Genomic DNA, 22,343 nt, shown 5'->3' with positions numbered 1-22,343 from the left:
AGCGCGCGAGTCGCGACACTCGAGAAAGTTACTTAGTCACAGGGACACTGTTCGCAGACTTTGGGCTTTTCCTCGTGCTCAGGCTATATGTCCGTGTTCACTAGTCTTTTCTATTCTGCCTGGGTATTTGTCTCACAGTGTGTTACTTATATTATTTTGGCCTCACTCTTTCACTGTTACGGTTCACTCCCGTCTCTGTGGTTTTCCAAGGCACACGAGATACATTTCAGTCATTGTTGGCCCTTGTTTCCTGGGCTGAACACAAGAGGCACCCAGGCGTGGGAGGGGGCTCTACTGGGGAGCCCTCCTGCAGGAGACGGTGGACTACCCATAGGGGTGTCACTGCCCGGGGTTCCTTCGTCAAGGGGGTGCAGGGAGGCTCTCCCGTTTGGGGGCCTCAACCTGAGAGGCCCTCGTGCTGAAGCCTCGTTGGTGGGGTGCAGGGAGGCCCTCCAAACTGGGGACCTCGACCTGAAGGGCGGCCCTCGGGACTGGGGCCGAACAGGTGCAGGAGACGGGCCTGTTGCCTCTTCTTCGGGGCGGAGAGTTGTGGGGGAGTGGAGCCCAAACGGCCTGACTCTGGGGCCCGCCGGCCCTGTCTGGGAGCCTGGGTGCTGCGGTCGCCTTTAGGGAAGGGCGCCATCAGGGGCAAACTGTGGCACCTCTTCTGTCTGGCATCTGTCAGAGACCGGGACCGACCAGGTGTAGGCGGCAGGGCCGACTCAGGGCCGTGCCACCAGTCTGGTAGTACCTCAGGTGAACCACACCTGGAGGGAGGGAGTAAGAGAGGGGCGTCCCAAGCAGCCGAGAGGTGGAAGGCTGGCCTCGCAAGGGACCTCCTTCTCCAGGAGGACCTCAGGGATCAAAGATGAAGGATGTACAGTGGCCGTTCCTTCCCCCACACGTACAGTGGCCGATGTGGTGGTTCCGTGATCTCCAGGGTCCACAGCTGAAGGGCGTACAGTGGCCATCCCTCCCCCCACACGTACAGTGCCCGATGTGGTGGTGCTGCTCCCGAAGGAGGATGAGGCAGATGAGGGGTGCACAGAGGCTACACCCTCCCCGGGACGTACAGTGGCCGATACCGCGGGTCTGCCTGCCCCACGGGAAGTAAAAGAAGGACATACAGTGGCCGCTCCTTCCCCCACACGTACAGTGGCCGATGTGGCGGTGTAACTCCCGTAGGAGGAAGAGGTAGTGGATGAGGGGCGTACAGTGGCCGGACCCTCCCCGACACATACAGTGGCTGATATCGCGGTTCCACTCCTGCTTCCTTTGCCAACCAGAGTGCGCTCAATAGCTGACACTCCGGAGGTAGTACTCCCGTAGGAGGAGGAGGTAGTGGATGAGGGGCGTACAGTGGCCGAACCCTCCCCAACACGTACAGTGGCCGATATTGCGGTTCCACTCCTCCTCTCTTTGCCAGTTGGAGTGCGCTCAATAGCTGACACTCCGAGGCCTTTTCCAGATGTGGCTGCAGCTGAAGGGCATACAGTGGCCGAACCTTCCCCCACACATACAGTGGCCGATGTGGCGGCGCTACAGAGGGAAAGCAACTGAGGGGCGTACAGTGGCCGAACCCTCCCCGGTACATACAGAGGCCGTACCGCGGTGTTGCTTGGGACTGACTCTGGCTCAGTCCCACCCCGAACCTGGTGAATGCTGTCCCGCCCGCAGGGTCGTGTCTTCCGCCGGCGTAGTTTCTGTCGGGCCAGTTGAGGGACAGAGGGTCACCGATGTCCTTCTTGCCCTGGATTGACCTCTTGGTGATGCGGCCCTCCGTGGTGTCCTCCTGGGGTGGTGGTGAGGCAGCGGCTTGGTGGTAGGGTGGGGGGTGGTGGGGTGGCCGGTCCGGCGGCGGCAGGTATTTCAAGTCCCACCCCGATTCTGGCGAGCATTCCCTCTACTGGAGAGTAGTGTACTTTTTCTGAACACTGCCGGGTGGTCTGGCTGCGCGGAAGAGGGTCGCCGGGTCGCGAGGGAGATGCGCTGTTGTTGCCTGGACATTGGCCCAAGTAAATCAGCCCCTCCGCCGTTTCCTTGTGGGGTGGGTGTCACCCCCTCACTCTCTCCTCCTGAGGTGGTGGTGTCGGGCTCACCCCGCCACACTGGTATTTCGCCATGCCCTGTTCCTCTTGTGTGTTCTAGTTCCGGTCTCGAAAGAGGACCCTGCTTAGTAGCTAGTGTTCTTCGGAGGAGAAGTCGACGTAAAAACACCTAGCATAACATATACTGTGAACTGTACCACCTGAATCGTGAACTGTGTCTTTCAAGTACCCTGCAAGATACGTTCACCCCTATTCAGCAGCCCCAGAACTGATGAGTCAATGATACTGTGAGAAATCCTATTGCTCTTGTAGACTCTTAGTGAATATACGTGTAAGATGTTGCCTTGAGTTTTTATGCCCTGTTCCTCCTGTCTTTGTAGTATCGCCCCGGCCTTGAAAAGAACCCAATACTAGGCCAGGCGTTCTTAGGACGGGAAGCCGCCCTAAAAACACCTAGCATAATAATTGTTACCGGATTTCAGATAATAGGTGAGTATGAACCTATATGGTGATAAAATTTTCCGATTGAAAGTGCCGATTCGGTGCCAATTCGGTAAATGATGAACCGGAGACGAGACAGGGACGTACATAAATGAGAATAGTGTGAGATGAAGGCAGGGCAGCTTGATGTTGGTAGAGACAGCGCCTTGGATATCCTAGTAGGAATATTACTAAACATCTAGTTATAGATACTCATATAAACAGATTCAGCTTTTTTTCTTTTTAATTATACAGACCCATGATAGGGAGCGGCCCAAGACTCAGGGAAATAGACACTAGTAGTTGAGCAGACGTATTTTTAAAATAGCGTAATGGCTTTGAGAGGGACTCCCTAAAAACATCCAATCGAGTGAGGGATTCGAACAAGCGTCTGCCCAGCCCTCGATCACCATGTGCCGGACCAATTAAGCCTTTTTTTTTTTTTTTTAGGTTCTTTATTTACCATTCAGTACAAGCCCCAACACTCTGGGGAACACTGTCCCTGAAGGCCAAGCAGGGAGGGATGCATGAGGAAAACAAAATCGGTATCACAGGGCATAGAAGGTACAGAAGGAATTATCATTAAAAGCACAATAATGAACAAAGGCATACAATGATACATACATGGTACAAAGTTGGCACAGTAATTATCATTAAATGTTTTGATATGAGTGAAGTGGTACATAGAGACACACGTATGTACATACATATGCAGAGAGAGGCACATATGCACACATACATATACGTAGATGTCTATACATTTATGTATATATTCATGAACATGTAGCAACAGACATACTGCATGTACAGGACAGGTACGTATGTATAAAGATAAGGGTAGGGGTACAGGCGTGCATACATATACATAATGCAACATGCACATATATATGATATATTCATATATACATAGACAGGGACACATATATATACATATACACCCTAAATAGATACATATACATAGTCACATACACAAATGGGTAGACAGAAAAAGAGAGAGAGAAAAAAAAACGCGATATGCATTATAAAATAACCTCTTGATTCAAAATCCCAGCACTAGGACACTACATGCACATGCACCTGATGTGTGCTGTGTGCGTGGACAACACACACACACACACACACACACACACACACACACACACACACACACACACACACACACACACACACACACACACACACACACACACACACACACACACACACACACACACCTAAATGCCCGATCATTGTCCTAGTGTCAGAGCATTACAATGAAAGGAAGTCGGGGTGAAGGGTGAGAATGTCTTCGAGTACATCAAGATGTGTGATGAAGTAAGTACACGAAGCAGAAAACAAGAGTCCAGGGGGTCTGAAGGGGGCAATAACTGGGCAGGTAACGATATGATGTGATAATGCTTCATCCATGGCACTGTGACAGAGTTTACATGGCCTGTTGGCGGTCGGTCGTCCGGTGATTTCCCCTGGGGAGCGATACCCCAGGCGAATGCGGGCGACGGCCACATCACAGCGGCGGATGTGGGAGGGGTGCTTGCCATAGGTGTGTCTCACGCCACGGTAGATGTCATAGTGCTGGATGGTGACACTAGTGGGACGTTCAGCATCAGTACGCAGGGCTAGGTCCTCCCTGGACTCCTTGAGAAGGACTCTCCTGACAATTGTCATGGACACAGGGAGGTGGATGACAGCTAGGGGGAGGTTGCAGGCAGCTCGGGCCAGGCGATCTGTCTGGTCATGGCGGATGTGACCAACATGACCTGGGATCCAAATAAAAGAAACCCTGAGACCAAGAGCATGAGCCTGATGAAGACGAGAGTAGAGGGAGGCGAAGAGAGGGGAGGGGCGTCGGGGGGGGTTGCGAAGTAAGTCAAGGGCAGCTTGAGAATCGCTGTTGATTAGACCTGGTAGGTGACGAGAGATAAGGAAGTCAAGGGAAGAGCGTATAGCAGATAGTTCGCACTGGGTACTGCTGGCCCAGTTGGGAAGGCGGTGGGAGGTGGAGAAGACAGGGGATACAGAGTCAGTAAAGGCAATGCAAGCAGCTCCCGTCTGGCCGTTAGTGAGGACAGAACTGTCAGTGTAGACGTAAACAGGAGGGGAAGGGTAGGTGCGGGCTACAGAGTGAAGGGTTTCAGAGATGAAAAGCTGTGAGGGGATAGGTAAGCGGTCAGAAGCAGTGGCAGAAGGTGTGCAGTGCACAGCAGAAGTTGTACGTGTCCAGGTAGGGGGCAAAGGGTCAGTAGGGATGGGAGTGACAAGATCAGCACGGATGCTGGTGGGATCACGGCCAGAAAGCTGGAGAGGACAGTTGAGTGCTGAACGAATTCGTTTTAGCCAGAATGCCAGGCCTGGTACGTGAGTATGCCGGATCCGATCTAGGTGAGTGGAATCTGAGAGAATGTTAACCAGTTGGGAGGAAAAGGATGAAGCAGGAGACGGAAATGAGATCAGACAGTGTGTGGCAAAGCAGACTCCAAGCATATGAATGCGATCGGTGATGGGACATAGTTTGAGTTCATGGAGCATGTTAACTACTCTGGCAGACCTGGGGCAGCGAAGAATGAGGCGCTTCGCCCGATTTTGTATCACTTCAAATGGTCGGAGCTGTGCTGGGGGGACAAGGGAGAGAGGGATAGCATGATAATCAAGAAGGGAGCGAATATATAACAGGTAAAATGATCGAGCAACGGGGATGCTGACCCCATGCGAGTCACAAGAGAGTGTGCCAAGGAGTTTAAGTCTGCGGTGAAGGTGGGTGCAGATAGGGGAGACATACTGGGAGGGGTTATAGAGGGAAGAAAGGGGAATTCCGAGATATGTATAATCCTGCACTATCTCAAGATGAAAGCCAAGGAGGGTTATAGTTGTGCAAGCAAGCCTATGAGTGAGGGATCGTGTAAACAGTTTGGTTTTGGCTGTGTTGATAATCAACCCACAAGCAGATGCAGCCTGGCCGAACTTAACTAGGAGACGTTGGAGAGTGATGGGAGAGGGTAAGTGGATGCAGATATCATCAGCATAGGTTAGGATCAGAGAGGAATCAGGGATAGGACCTAATAGACAGAGGAGTCTATTCATGTGAAGATTGAAGAGAAAGGGGCTAAGTACCCGACCCTGAGGTGTGCCAAGATTGAAGGGTCGATAATCACTAACCGCCCCACAAAACAGAATCCGAGAATGACGATGAGACAGGTAACTTTCCAACCAGCAGAACAGGTGGCCAGATACACCCAGGTGGGCAAGTTCGTCAAGGATGACGTCACGGTTTGCGATGTCGAATGCAGGTTTGAGGTCAATAAAGACTGTACAGGAGGAGGATGTGATGTGAATGAGTAATTCTGCAAGGCAATGTTGTGTGCTTCAGCCTGGGAGGAAACCAAAAAGATGAGGAGAGAGCTGGTCCTGGAGAAGATTACGAAGCCTTGCTAAAAGAATTCTCTGGAGGACTTTGCAGATGCAGGAAGTCAGGGAAATGGGACAGAAATCGGAGGAATTAGGCTTAGGGGTAGGGATGATGATGCTACGGGTCCAGTCTACAGGGAGACTACCTTCGGAAAGACTCAGGTTGAACAGTGAGAGTAGTGGATTACCAGGGACTTGAGTGATGAGTCTGAGTGTGGCGCAGGTGATCCCGTCATCACCCGGGGCAGTTGCTGTGCCTTGCAATAGTGCAAGGCGCAACTCCTCACCAGTGATGGGGTGATCATCAAGCGGAGAGGGAGTGGAGCGAGCCTCTGCAATACGTGCTACCCTGTTTCCGCTAGCAGCTGAGAGGCGAGCCTTGATGGGGGGAGGCAGGGATGTCAGCTGAGATTGGGTGGACCATTTGTCAATTAGGTTGCTGGCATATTCCACAGGATTGTGGTGGAGAGGAGGGGAGGGGAACTCACGTGACTGAACAACTCTATTAACAAGCTGCCAAGCCTCAGATTGAGGAGTGTATGCATTAATATGCTGGAGAAAGTCATGCCAATACTCCTGGTGAACACTGTGTTTAAGGTCACCGGATGACCTGGCTGCAGTGAGATAGGAGTGGAGATTGTCAGCGGTGCAGTCAGCGCGGTACACGGCCGCTGCTCGCTTCACTTCCTCCTCACTGTCATGTACACCGCGATCCCTTACCCACTCCCCAGCCTGGCGAGCAGAGGTTTTCATATGATTGACTTGCAGCATATAATGATCATAGAAGGTTTGTACTACAGTAACTAGGGAGGTGTATAGGTCATATGATGTGGTGAACGAATGATGGGCAAACCAGGCGGTTAGCATGTCCTTGAAAGTGGGTTGCAGCGGAATAGGGATATTAATCTTTTTCCTGATATGGCGATGCTGGGAGTGTAGTATGGGAATGGAATAAGTGGCAAGGATGGCATTGTGGTCGGAGATAAGAGTAGGGACAATGTCAACATTGACAGCATGTTGTACCACGTTGCTACCAAGGACGAGATCGAGACAGCCTCCCCCAACATGAGTGGGCTGAGGAGTGGGGAATGAATGCAGATGATGGTTATTGGCAAAGTCATGGAGACGATGACCAGCAGGAGAAGGACGGAAACCGCCAAATGACAGATGAGAGGCATTAACCCATTCGATCCCAGGGGTGCTGGGTGAGGCATGGTGCTGGGTGTGTACTAAGCATACCACCCTCTGCCTATTGGCTCGTAGTTGCGAAGCTCATAGGTCCCTACCTGGGGGTTCCCTACTTCATAAAGACTTGAAAAATCCCAGTTCTGTCCAATATTCCGGACACCGGACTCCAATGGGTTAAAATCACCCAGGTAAAAGATAGGTGAGGTGCAGCGGGTAGGTAAAGTGGTGGGGTCATCCCCAATTGGACTGAGATAGATGTTACATATATACAAAGAGGCATCGTTGACAGTGAGGCGAAATAAGTGAAAAAGAGAGGAGTGAGAAGAGACAGGTGATTTGGTAATGAGGGTGTGAGGAACTGAGTGACGAATGGATGTAACCAGGCCTTGACCAGAGTGGGTATGATAACAGTGGTATCCCCGAAGCCTGAGTGGGGGTCTGGGGCGACGAGAGTGAAGGAAAGCCTCCTGAAGGCAGATAACAGCAGGGTGATGAGATAAAGCAGAATGAGAAAGGTCAGCCAGGTGGCGGTGGATGCTTCGTATGTTCCAAGATAACATTTTATATTGTCTAGGTTTGGGAACCATTAGGACAAGGGGGGAGACGGAGAACTGTCATGAGAGAGTTGGGGAACAGATGGTTGGGGAAGTTGGGGAAAGGAGGAGGAAAGTGGGTGGGGAGGCACGAGAGAGGGAGGTCCCATATGTGCGGTTGTCGGGAGAGAGGGAGGTAGGGGGAGGGAGGGGGAGGGGAGAGGGTGGCAGGGAGGCGAGGATGTATGGGATAAAGGAGTGGGTGAGGGAGTACAGACAGAGGAGGCTTGTGTGAGAGGGTGAGGCTGGGACACAGGTGGAGGGACAAGGCTGGGTGGTGGTGAGATGGGAGAGAGAGAAGGAGCAGGGATAACAGCAGGTGTGGTAGTTACATGGGAGCTGGGAGGTAGGCAGAGAGGGAATATTAAGGTGAGAGAGTATAAAATGCGTGACTTACAGAACAGTGCCCCCAAAATATACCATAGTGCCCCCGACAACGGGGCAAGCAAGATACAGCCCAGTATGCCCAGGAACGTGCCGACACCCCCACATGGACCCCACAGGGTAGCCGCCACCAGTCAGAACAACCCTCGGCAACAACGACATATGTCAGCCCGGGCCGTGCGCCCCTATGTCACGCAGCCACCACGCCGTCGCCGTCGTAGAAGGACACTACCTTCACGGAGTGGGATTGTTGAACCAGCTAGGGGTGGAGTTGTTCTAGACACTCCAGACGGTGCCCCTCCTCGTGAGATGGCCTATTGTCACTCCGAAAGTGTTCCAGTGGAGAAAGCCTATTGTCGCTCCCGCCCTCATGAGACGGCCTATTGTCGCTCCGAAAGTGTCCCGGTAGAGACAACCTATTGTCACTCCGAACGTGTCCTGGTAGAGACGGCCTATTGTTGCTCCCCTCCTCGTGAGACGGCCTATTGTTGCTCCGAAGGTGCCCTGGTAGAGACGGCCTATTATTGCTCCCCTCCTCGTGAGACGGCCTATTGTCGCTCTGAAGGTGCCCTGGTAGAGACGGCCTATTGTCGCTCCCCTCCTCGTGAGATGGCCTATTGTCGCTCTGAAGGTGCCCTGGTAGAGACGGCCTATTGTCGCTCCTGCCCTCGTGAGATGGCCCACTGTCGCTCCAAATTGCACAGAAGGAGGCAAGAAGCGAGACGTCACCCCGGCAGGAGACAAGAGCCCAGGCCTCCCATACCAGAGTGGCCCAGACAGGCCTCACAGCCTCCCCTGTCCTCCGCTCCCTACGTCTGGCTCTAGAACAGACGCACCTGACGGGCCCCAGAGTAAGTCGATGCCGCAGCCCTCCCCTGTTGGCGCCCCTAGACGCTGGAGACCGCAGTCCGCAGTCTCTCCCGATTCTCCCCAGGACACCCGGGCGCAATCTTCATACGCCCCTACGACGATGTAAGGCTCCCACCTCCAGCCGAGACTTACACCAGAGGTTCCTGGAGCTATTCGGCCCCAGTCCCGAGGGCCATACTCCTGAACCCAGTCCGGAAGCCACGGGTAGCCCAGGACGCGAGAGGATGCCCTTACGAGTTGTCCCGTGCCCTCTTGGCACGCCTCCCCTTGGCGGTGCCCCTAGCCCGGCAGGATTGCCGACGGCGTGTTCCCGCCCCGGCCCCATGATGAATACGTGTGATGCTGCCCAGAAACAGTGCAAGTGATTTAGGTTAAGTGTGACTTCGCCTAGTATAGTATCGTGCAGTGACTTAATATAGTGAATATCGGGGCAAGTAAGACCACAGTGAGAGAATAAAGGACGAGTGTGTGAACCAAGATCTGATGAACTATATTTATGAGTGAAGTCCCTTTTATACAATTAGTAAGACTGTGCCGCCTGGAAATTCCTCCGTAGTGATACACCCCTACTGCTGTGAGCTCTAAAGAAGTAATACGAGAAAGTATTAGTGATATTCCCCCACTCACGCTGCCTGTAAATCTTGTACGACACTCTCTCGTCCCAGTATCTAGTGTAAGTGTAAATCAAGAATAAAATCAATTAGCAAACTCCCTTTACTGTTGGAAAATGTGTAATCCTCATTGTTAATACTTGCCTCTCTCCAGTATTACCATAACTCCCTCCTAGCCGTCACAAGTCACTCCCCGCACCCTCCCCCTTTTCTCCCACCCCTTGTGAGACTCACTTCCCGCGCCTCCCGCGCGCGCCTATATTCACTGTACCCTGAATACACTAGGATTGATTGTGTTGGCATTAATATAAGATAAGCAAGTATCCTGCGAGATACACATGTTTTAGATAAGGTTTTATATTGCTATATATTATGTTGTAATATCTGCTGATTTGTCCTGTGTCTGATTGTTGTAATATACGTGTAAAGGTTATTGCCTAGAGTTTTTGTGTCCTGCCTCTCTTTATTGCACTAAGCTCCGGTCTCGAAAGAGGACCCCGCTCCACGTTAGGTGTATTAGGAACGAGAAGTCGTGCCTATTTACACCTAGCATTACACTGGTGGCCAGCGGTGGTTCTAGACCCGGGCGTAAAAGAGAGGTAATCAGGAATATTTGGCAAAATGGCAACTAAACCGCACGTTCAGTTACCCAAGTTTGACCCCGACCAGTATGATATACACACATATCTGGCAATAATTAAACCCTTACTGGATATTGGCTTTGAAAATGACCAACAGAAAATTGCAGTCACACTACCACTATTGGGTAAAGCGGCGGCGAACATAGCGCCGAAAATCGTCCCAGAACTCACCTGGCAGAACTTTACAAAGTTCACTGTACAAGCCATCACCCCATCATTAGGAAAAGTGGTGGCTCTATCCCAATTGCATAGTTTTTCATTCGACAGGGATTTAGATAATACCCTGATACAGGCAAGACGCCTGGTTACTGCTGCCTACCCGGAGGCAGATGAGGAAACCCGGGATCAGCATACATTTAACACTCTGCTCACAGTGCTCCAGAGTGTTGTTAAGCAACACTTCACTATCCATGACCCAACAGGAGACATGGATAGAGATATACAGCTGATACGGCGCCTCCTGACCGCCTGCCCTTCTCCACAGCAAACCAATGTTGTTAAGAAATTCCCCACCCGACCCCCGGCTCCCCCAGCCACACCACGTCCACCTCTGCCTCACACCAGCCCGACCCCGGCGCCTAGCCCGCCCAGGGCACACCCCTCCCGTCGGTGCCCCGCCCCGCTAGAAAACCCGAACCTAATTCTTGTCAACTCGTGGGAATTCACAGCCTGCAACTCCCGCTGCCCCCTTCATGACATACGGGACCAGCTTAAAGCTGCTTGCCACAGAATCACAGCCCCGGGTTCGCGTAAAGTGTCCGCCTTAGAAGGCGAGGCCCCAGGAGATGAGCTGATGCCCATGGACGAGCCCCATTCAGGAGAACTGGAGCAGGAACAGGAGAATGAAAGCCCTAGCCAGCTGGATTTTTAGGCCCGCCCCTGCACCAACCCATGGTGGCGGGGGCCATTACCCCTAAGTATCGCCCCCCAGTATACCACAAGATGAAAATAAATGGCATGAAGGCCAGACTGCTAGTCGATACAGGAGCTGCCAGGTCCTGGCTTTACAGTCACTATTTCTCCTGCTACAAATCACGGTTTGGCCCACTCCACCCTACTACCACTCACCTTGTGTACGCGTGGGATGGCCCCCTGCCCATCCGTGGGGAAACTCGGGCTCTACGGGTCGACACCCACCAGCCAGTGTCCACCCAACATCCATTCATCATTTTTTATTCCTCCTGCCGGAGTTATGACGGTTATTTAGGACTGGACTTGCTCCAAAAACTCGGAGCCACGATCGACTGTTGCCACCAACAACTCCAGTTCCGACCCCACCCCGTTCCACCCCAGCCGTTTGCACATGCACGCCGCGGCCTCAGCCGGAGGATTCGCCCCCTTCCTCCCCCCAGTGCCTCCTTTCCCCCCCCTTCCCCCACCCCTTTCTCCTCCCCCTCCCATGCCTTTCCACCCCACTCCTGCTCCTTCTTTCCCTGCCACCATCTCTGCCGCCATTACCATCCCCTCCCACCATGAGGCTTGGGTGCCCCTTAACAGGCCCTCAGGTCCATCCGTTTTGTTCTCCCCCCTCCTCCCCTCCGGACCCCTTTCTGCCTGCCTTGTGTCCCCCACCTTCCTCTCACCCCACCACGCTGCCATCCGCATCGCCAATCTCGCCCCGTCCCCTCTCACCCTCCCCAAGGGGCTTATCATCAAAGAGATGGAAGAAGCCGAGCCCTGTGCCCCATCCTCCTCCCACCTCCCCACCCCTCTACCCCCCATCCCCGACCATCTCTCCGAGCAGCAGTCAGACACCCTACGCTGCCTCCTCCTGGATTTCCAGGATTTGTTTGCGACAGGACCAGCTGATATAGGGCATACCACGTACCTGTCGCATGAAATTCATACAACAGGCCCACCTATACGACAACCATCCCGACGTAAGAACTCCCGACAGAGAGAAGAGGAGGACCGCCAGGTGCGCAAAATGGTAGAGGCAGGTGGTATTTCCCCCTCCACCAGCCCATGGTCCTCCCCCGTCGTTCTAGTAAAAAGGAAAGATGGCACGATGCGATTTTGCATCGACTACCGCCGTGTGAACGACATAACCATTAAAGATACCACCCACCTCCCCCGCATTGACGATTCCCTAGACTCCCTCTATGGGGCATCTTGGTTTTCTTCTCTCGACCTCCAGTCTGGATATTGGCAGGTCCCCGTCCACCTGGACCATCGAGGCAAGACGGCCTTTTCCACCAGTAATGGCAAACATTACGAATTTAATGTTCTGCCATTCGGCCTCTGCAACGCCCCTGCCACTTTCTCCAGACTAATGGAATCTGTCTTGAGTGGCCTCACTTGGGAAATATGTTTAGCTGATCTTGATGACGTCATTGTTTTTAGCCAGACCTGGGCCGACCACTTGCAGTGCCTCCGTCGAGTTTTCACGAGAATTCGCCAGGCAGGCCTCAAGCTACATCCTTCTAAATGTGTCCTAGCCGCTAAAACTGTCTCGTTCCTGGGACATACTATTTCCCAAGCAGGAATTTCCCCAGATCCCAGCAAGCTCCATGCCATAGCGGACATACTGCCACCGCAGGATGTCCACGGCGTCCGCGCCTTCCTGGGACTCACGTCCTATTACCGTCACTTCATGAAGCGATTCGTGCAGATTGCCAAGCCTCTTCATGATTTGACACGGAAAGGGGAACCTTTTCTCTGGACCGAGGACCGGCAAGCTGCTTTTCAACAGCTAAAAGACAAGCTCGTCTCTGTCCCCATCGTAGCCTTCCCTGACTATGCCCTCCCTTTTCGCTTCTCCACCAATGTGTCCCTTACCGCGATAGGCACTGTCCTAGCCCAGGTACAGGCCGGCAGAGAACACATCATTGCCTGCGCCAGTCGCACTCTGAATCCGGCTGAAAAGAATTATGCCGCCACCAAGCGAGAATGCCTCGGCATAATCTGGGCCCTCCAATATTTTAGGGCTTATCTTTCCGGGACCCAAGTCACGATAATCACTGACCACCAATCACTCCAGTGGTTACACCAGTCGGACTCCCATAACGCCCAACTCGTCAGGTGGCGCTACACCCTAGAGGAGTTTCAGTACGAAATTTCATACAGGCCCAGAAAGCTCCACACCAATGCAGATGCCCTCTCCCGCCTCCCCATCCACACGGTACAGCCAGACCCGGACCTCCTACAACTCTGGCACCACAAGGAACGGCCCTCCTGGATCCCTGCCCACCTATTCCCTAAGCTATGCCGACAGGGCGACCACCTCCTAACACCGTCTGGGCATATCCTCTTGGCCCCTGATGCGGCACGTGACACCCTGCACCACCTCCATGCCCACAACGGCATCCACTTGGGCACCAAAAAATTATTACAGGTGTTAAATGGCATTTACTGGGCCCCAAATCCCTCCACCCTCGCCAAGGAAATTATCCAGACTTGCCGCGCCTGCGTGCTTCGGAAAGATATCACCCGGACCGCCGGACCATCAGGCCATATCACCGCCCACAAGCCCTGGCAACTCCTGGCGATTGACGTAGTAGGCCCTCTTCCCCCCAAATCTGGATATAAATACGTGATCACTTTTGTAGACACGTATTCAAAATTCATAGTAGCCTGCCCGGCTAAGGAACATCATGCCATCGGTGTTGCCGATGCCCTTCTCCGACACGTGTTCCCTTACTTTGGCATCCCACAAGCCATCCATTCCGATAATGCCCCCGAGTTCTCCGGAAAAGTCTGGGAGGAGCTAGCCAGGATTTTCGGATATAAGATCTCCCACTCCTCACCATACTGGCCCCAAGGGAACGCCGTATGTGAATGTAGCCATCGTACCCTTATCAATCAGCTACGCACCTGAATCGAGGCTACAAATAATGACAATTGGCCGGCGCATGTGAAAATTGTCCAGTGGGGCATGAATTCATGCCCCCGAGAAGACGGGGTTTCCCCCCACGAAAGAATCTTTGGAGAAACTCCCCTCCTACTACCCCTATGCCACCACCTGCAGCCGCCAGCTTCCGCTCCCACTACAGACCCGCTACACCTGCTAAAAGGGCGGATACACCACCTACAAAAGAATCTGGACCTTGGACCCGACACAGCCTCCAACCCCTTCAAACCGGGTGACACAGTCGTCATCGCCCAACTCCACACTCCCCACAAGCTCGCCCCCCGCTTCACGGGGCCCCACACAATCACTCAAGTCCCCAACCCATACCAGGTGGTCATAGACTACCACGGCACTCCCCGTACCCTCCGCAACCACCACGTGCAGCCTTTCCGCACGCCCACCTCCCCCGCCCCGGCCCCACACCCCCAGCCCCCTCCAGCCCCCACATCACCCTCTACATTCACATATGAGTGCTACGTTTCCTCCTCACCCTCCCACTCCACCCCCCCCTACCACCTGCACCTCCCCGGCTGCCACCACCCCCAGCACCTCACCTGACGCCTCCCCTGCCACCCCTCCCTCACCCTCACCCCTTCCCTCCATTGCCCCCCCCTCAACGCCCACTCCCACCTCTTCCACCCACGCCACCACACCCTCACCACAACCCACTACCACCACCCCTCCCCCACCCACCATGCGTACACCCACTCCATCAACACCACGCCCCACCGTGCCCACAACACGCAAAACAACCTGCCCACCCCATACGCCCACTTCTTCTCCCACCCCGACCCTCAAGACCACCACCACCCGCTCGGGCCGCCTCTCACGCCTGCCCGCCTGATACACACACATCCCTACACCACCCACCTCCCCATGACTTCACACCATCAAGCTACATCAGGCCCAAATCTCCTCTACCTGTACTCCCCAGAGACTCAACGCCATATTACCACGGCACAAAACCCGGCCCTTACCCTCGGTACCAGCATTCAGCTTCCGACCACACCGACAGCCACACCAAGCAAGATGAGAGTGAGGCGGGCCGTATGGGCGCCTACCCTTGGCAGGAACCACAGACTTTGCAGGCCACACCACCTGCTAACCCTCCTCCAGTCTACCACCACCGCCTCCACACTCTTCCTCACCTGTGACCCGGAGCAGGAAGAAAACCCCTACACCGTCGCCTGGCAAACTGTGCCGCAACACCTCCAGCCCGTGTACGCCACCTCCAACATGCAAGCATTCCACCTCCAGCCACGAGGACGTGACTTTTTACAGGGGGAGAGTGGTAAAATGAGTGACTTACAGAACAGTGGCCCCCAAATATACCACAGTGCCCCCAACAACGGGGCAAGCAAGATACAGCCTATTATGCCCGGGAACGTGCCGACACCTCCACACAGACCCCACGGGGTAGCCGCCACCAGTCGGAACAACCCCCAGCAACAACGACATATGTCAGCTCGGGCCATGCGCCCCTTTGTCACGCAGCCACCACGCCATCGCCGTCATAGGAGAAGGACACTAACTTCACGGAGTGGGATTGTTGAAACAGCTAGGGGTGGAGTTGTTATAGACACTCCAGACGGCGCCCCTCCTCGTGAGACGGCCTATTGTCGCTCCGAAAGTGTTCCGGTAGAGACGGCCTATTGTCGCTCCCGCCCTCATGAGATGGCCTATTGTCGCTCCAAAAGTGTTCCGGTAGAGACGGCGTATTGTCGCTCCGAAAGTGTTCCGGTAGAGATGGCCTATTGTCGCTCCAAAAGTGTCCTGGTAGAGATGGCCTATTGTCGCTCCCCTCCTTGTGAGACGGCCTATTGTCGCTCCAAAAGTGTCCTGGTAGAGACGGCCTATTGTCGCTCCAAAAGTGTCCTGGTAGAGACGGCCTATTGTCGCTCCAAAAGTGTCCTGGTAGAGACGGCCTATTGTCGCTCCCCCACTCGTGACATGGCCTATTGTCACTCCGAAGGTTCCCTGGTGGAGACGGCCTATTGTCGCTCCCTAAAATGCCCACCGTGCCCTCCGCCGGACCTCCGACCTAGCCACCCCACACCCCACCACCGAGCTGCCACCGCGCCACCACCCCAGGAGGACACAACGGTGGGGTTAGTGACCCCAATCAAGAGTGTCACCAGGACACTACAGTCCTGGGTCCTTGTTCCCCGCAACTGCCCCAACACCAGGTGACCGGGGAAAGGCAACTACCTTGCGGGCGGAACAACCGTCGTCAGAAAGGGGGTGGGACTGAACTAGCTTCAGTCCCAAGTAACACTGTATTGACGGCAATTGTTACACCCTCTAGGGCAGGAGGCCCAAGGCTACGGCCTAATAAAGTGTACAAGGGTAAGGCGACCCAAGGCTCTGTCCTTAGTACACCCCAGAGAGAGAGTTGCCCAAGTGCATCCCTCTCCTGCTGTTCTCCCCTACAGGAGCAACACCATGCCGACGGTCTCTATACGTGGCGGGGAAGGAGCGGCCCTGTACGCCCTTCAGTTGCTTCTGGTCGGAAAGATCAGCTCCCGGCTACGGCCAGAGTACGGACCAGGGTAAAGAGCCCCTGCTATCGTACGTGTAGCTTTTCCATACTACGGGAACAACACCGTGCTGATGGTCTCTATACGTGGCGGGGAAGGAGCGGTCCTGTATGCCCTTCAGTTGCTCTCTGTAAGACGGGTAGGCATCTGGCTCCGGCCGTGGCATGTACCAGGGTAGAGAAGCCCCTGAAGATAGCCTCAGTACGTACTGGAGAGAGTGTGGCCTCTGTGCCCCTCACTCCGACTTGTCCCCTACTACGGGAGCAATACCGCGCCGATGGTGTCTATACGTGGTGGGGAAGGAGCGGCCCTGTATGCCCTTCAGTTGCTCCTTGTACGCCAGGTAAGCTCACGGCCACAGCCAACGTACGTACCAGGGTAAAGCGACCCAAGGCTCCGGCCTCAGGACGTACCAGAGAGGACACGAGTGACGTGAGTCCTTCTCCAGCCTCTTCCCCCTGTGGGAGCCCTTCGTCACCACCCAGGAATATAGCCCCGGAGGTGACACTAGAGTGGTGGCAAGGCCTGATATCGGACCTACCTCCCACACCTGGGAGATCCTTGTTCCTGCCCGAGTCCCGAAGGAGAAGCTGCTGCAGCCCAGCCCTGTTGGCGCCTCTACCCCTAGGCGCCCGCAGTCCCAGGACACCCAGGCCAGACCCACCAGCTCCCGACGAAGGCGATTCCGGCTCCCTCACTCCACGGAGCCAGAGACGACAGGCCCGACTGCTCCAGCTGTTCGGCCCCAGTCCCAAGGGCCACCTCTCAGGTCGAGGCCCCCAGACAGGAGGGCCTCCCTGCGCCACACCGACGAGGCCCCAACTCGAGGGCCACCTATCAGGTTGAGGCCCCCCAGACGGGAGGGCCTCCCTGCACCCCACCGACAAGTGTGATCTGGGCTGTGACTCCCCTGCAGGTAATCCCTTGCCCTCTGCAGGCCGGGTCCCCCTAGGGCTCTACCCTCACGCCCTTGTCATGGAGTGAACATTACCCAGGAGATACAAGTAAATAGTGAATCCCCTTGTGTCGAGAACAAATCGGGGAAAAGAACAGTGAACAGTGACTAAGTGAAGAACAGTGCAGTTACCAATAGTCCAAAAGAACTCAGTGTCGGCAGGACAGAGAATGAACCTTAGAGTAATTATCCAAGTCCCCCCAATAAAAGAACTTTCTGTGAACGCATAAGGCTAGGGTGCGCGGGCCGGTCAAAAGCCTGAGTGTGAGTGTTGCCGTGACCAGGTGACTGCGTCAAGTGTCGCTATCCGCACCCTACCTTATGTATAGTAATATTTCCCCTACAGACTCCCAGTCTTGCTTATCCTCTTTGTGATCAGTTCAGTGTATATGCTGCCTAAAAGGGACACCTAGACAATAACATATATAATTCAAGATACCCCTGTATGAACATTGTAGTGTGTACTAAGTGTAACTATATTTTGTGGTGCTGAATGTTAACTCTGTGTCCCTGTTCCCCTGTATCTCAAATATCACTCTGTGTTGTATTGTAACGGTTAGAATTAATGTAATAGATGTGTTAAGATTTACTGCCTGGTTTTTATGTCCTGTTCCTTTGTTGGTGCTTTACTTCCGGTCTAGAAAGAGGACCCCGCTTCAGTCGCTAGTGTTTTTAGGACGAGAAGTCGCCTAAAAAACACCAGCATAACACTGGTGGCAAGCGGTGGTTCTGGATCCGAGTAAAAGCACAGAGGAACGATAAAATGAAACTTGCACAATGGCAGCCAAACCGCACATCCAATTGCCGAGATTCAACCCGGACGAATGTGACATTGAAGTATATTTAGATATGGTCAAACCCCTCCTAGACATGGGGTTCGACTCGGACAGAGAAAAAACTGCAGTCACATTGCCTAACCTGGGAAAAATAATTGCCACTGTCGCACCAAAAATCGTCCCAGAACTGACATGGGACCAGTTCTCACAAATCGTGAGACAGGCTTTCACGCCATCAATAGGCAGAGTTGTCGCCCTCTCTCAACTCGACGCCCTCACCTACGACGGTAGCCTAGACAACACATTCGTCCAGGCTCGGCACCTCGTCAGCGCTGCTTATCCCGAGGCAACTACAAATGCCTGAGATATACACACATTTAATGCCCTGCTGAGGATTCTCCCTAGCACAGTCAGGGAGCACTTCTCGATCTATGATCCCTCAGGGGACATGGACCAGGACCTGCAACTCATCAGACGTCTCCTCGCCGCCCGTCCCATACCACAACCACTCCACGCGGTGACAAGCTTCCCGATGAACCACAACCCTCCACACAAACCTAAGCCGCCGCCTCACCAGCCACCTACAGAGCCGACTCCTACTGTGCCCAGGGCTTACCCGCAGAAAAAACGCCCCAGCCCCAAGGAACAAGGCAACCTGATTACCATTAATCCTTGGGAGTTCACGGCCTGCAGTCGCACCTGCCCCCTGCAAGACATAAATGAACAGCTCAAGCCAAGCAGGCGCAGAAACTTTCACCAGGGGTGCAAGAAAGTCTCCTCCTTAGACAACGACGCCCTGGAAGACAACGCACCGCCAATACTCTACCCGGGACCGGATGACGACGAACACGGCGACCACACCCAACCTCAGCAGATGGATTTTTTAGGCCCGCCCCCGCACCTACCCACGGTGGCGGGGGCCACCTCACACAGCTACAGACCCCCAGTCTACAACAAGATTTGGCTGAACGGGGTCAAGGCACGATTGCTGGTAGATACGGGAGCAGCCAGATCGTGCCTCTACTCCTACTTCTACTCCCGCCACACCTCTGCCTTCGGCCCCCTTCTCTCCACTTCAGCCAACCTCGTCGATGCTGGGGATGGCCCCCTGCCTATCCATGGGGAAACACGGGCCCTTCAAATCAACACTCGCCAACGAGTATCCACCAACCACCCATTCATCATATTCGATTCAACATGTAATCAACATGATGGATATCTTGGGCTGGACCTCCTCCAAAAACTCCACGCCACCATTGACTGCCATCAGCGCCGCCTCCACTTCAGTCCAGCCTGCCCCAACCAAGCATCGATTAACAAGAAAAAATCTGGTAGAAGAAAAAAGAACACCACCCCCCCCACACCACGCAGACACACACAACCCCCGAACACTCCCCTGCCCCAACCCACCTGTACATCTGACCCCAACCCAACCTCACTCAATGCCTCACTTCATCCCCCTCCATCACCACCCCCCACTACACATCATCTGGACCCCTCCCCATCTTTTCCTGCCACTATCGCCTCCTCAATCACCATTCCACCTCACCACGAAGCTTGGGTAAAACTTAACAGACCTTCAGGTACCTCCGTCCTCTTCTCACCATCCATACCCACTGGACCACTCTCCTCCTGTTTAGTATCCCCCACCTTCCTCCCTCCACATACCCATGAAATCCGTATCGCTAACCTCGCCACAACCCCACTAACCCTACCACGAGGACTCATCATTGGCGACACGGAAGAAGCAGAACCATGCCAAGCACCACCTCCCGACCATCCCACTCTCCCTAACCTACCATCACATCTATCCCCTTCCCAAACCAACAGCCTCCGACAACTCCTCCTGAACTTTCAGGACCTATTCTCCTCCGGCCCAACCGACCTTGACCACACTACCTATCTCAGCTACGAGATACACATGACCGGACCTCCAATTCGCCAACCATCACAACGAAAAAATCCAAAACAACGGGCAGAAGAAGACCAGCAGGTCCAGGATATGCTCGATGCCGGCGTTATCTCCAACTCCACTAGCCCATGGTCCTCACCTGTTGTACTCGTGTGAAAGAAAGACGGGGCTATGCGCTTTTGTGTCGATTACCGCAGAGTCAACGACGTTACTATCAAAGACGCTACGCCCCTACCCAGGATCGACGACTCGCTTGACTCCCTACATGGGTCGACCTGGTTCTCTACCCTAGACTTGCAATCAGGCTATTGGCAAGTCCCAGTACACCCTGACGACAAGCACAAAACCGCCTTCTCAACATTGAATGGGAAGCATTATGAGTTCAACGTTCTTCCCTTTGGACTCTGCAATGCCCCTGCCACATTCTCCCGCCTGATGGAGTCAGTTCTCAGCGGGCTAACCTGGGAGACTTGGCGTACCTAGACGACGTCATCGTTTTCAGTCATACCTGGGCCGACCACCTCCACCGCCTCAAACAAGTTTTGCACCGTATCCCCCGGGCAGGGCTCAAACTGAAACCGACAAAGTGCGTCTTGGCCGAGAGATCAGTCTCTTTCCTTGGACATCTAATTAATGCTGAAGGCATCTCCCCTGACCCAGAAAAACTACGTACGATCGCCGACATTCCCCTACCTCGTGATGTACACGAAACTAGAGCCTTCCTAGGCCTAACGTCATACTACAGGCGGTTCGTCAAAGGATTTGCAGATATCGCCAAACCCCTACACGACCTAACAAAAAAAGGCGAGCTGTTCGTATGGACTGAACCAAGAAAAACTGCATTCACCACCCTCAAGTCCAAGCTAATCTCTGCCCCCGTCGTCGCTTTCACAGATTACAATCTCCCGTTCCGCCTGTATACCGACGTATCACTCATCGCCATAGGGGCTGTCCTTGCACAAGTGTAAAACGGCCATGAACATATCATCGCCTGTGCCAGCCACACCTTAAATCCTGCAGAAAGAAACTACGCGGCCACCAAACGAGAGTGCCTGGGAATCATCTGGTCCCTCGATTACTTCTGCTCCTACATCTCAGGCACCCACGTGATAGTCATTACGGACTACCAATCCCTACAATGGTTATGTCAGTCAAACACCACTGACACACAACTCATAGAATGGCGATCTCATACCGACCAGGCAAATTCCACACAAATGCCGACGCCCTGTCCCGTCTACCAATCAATGCAATCTCAACAGAGCCAGACCTAATCCAAATGTGGCACAACAAACAACGCCCTACCTGGATCCCACCGAACACATTCGCTAAACTCCACCCACACGGCGAGCACCTGTTCGATCCCAACGGACACATCGTCCTAAGCCCCACCACCGCCTACGACACTATGCTACACCTCCACGCCCATAACGGCATCCACCTGGGAACTAAAAAACTCCTACAAGTCTTTACCAACATGTACTGGACACCTAACCCATCCACCATTGCCAAGGACATCATACAATCCTGCCGAGCCTGTGCTTTAGGAAAGGACATCACCCGTACACCCGGCCCTTCAGGAAAATTAACAGCACAGAAACCCTGGCAACTACTTTCCTTAGACATCGTCGGCCCCCCTCACATTCAAAGCAGGGTACAAATACATAATCACATTCGTGGATGTGTATTCAAAGTTTATCATCGCATGCCCCGCCAAAGATCACAGTGCAGTACCGGTAGCCGACACCCTCACCCGCCATGTCTTCCCGTATTTTGGTATTCCCCAAGCACTGCACTCAGATAATGCCCCAGAATTTACTGGCAAGGTCTGGGAAGAACTGGCAAACATATCTGGATACCACATCTCCCACTGATCCCCCTCCTGGCCTCAAGGTAACAACATCTGCGGGAGGAGCCATCCTCCCTCATGAACCAGGTCTGCACACGCATTATGCAAACAGGGAACGAGGACTGGCCTGCCCACGTCAAGATTACCAATGGGGTTTAAACACATGCCCACGAGAAGACGGGATAACTCCACATGAAAGAGTTTTCGGGGAATCTCCACTACTCCTACCACTCCGCCACCACCTACA

The sequence above is a fragment of the Coenobita brevimanus genome, chromosome 3 (assembly GCF_032717465.1).
Source record: "Coenobita brevimanus isolate Jiangsu-jjx chromosome 3, ASM3271746v2, whole genome shotgun sequence".
Lineage (NCBI taxonomy): Eukaryota > Metazoa > Arthropoda > Malacostraca > Decapoda > Coenobitidae > Coenobita > Coenobita brevimanus.
This window is presented reverse-complemented; position numbering follows the sequence as displayed.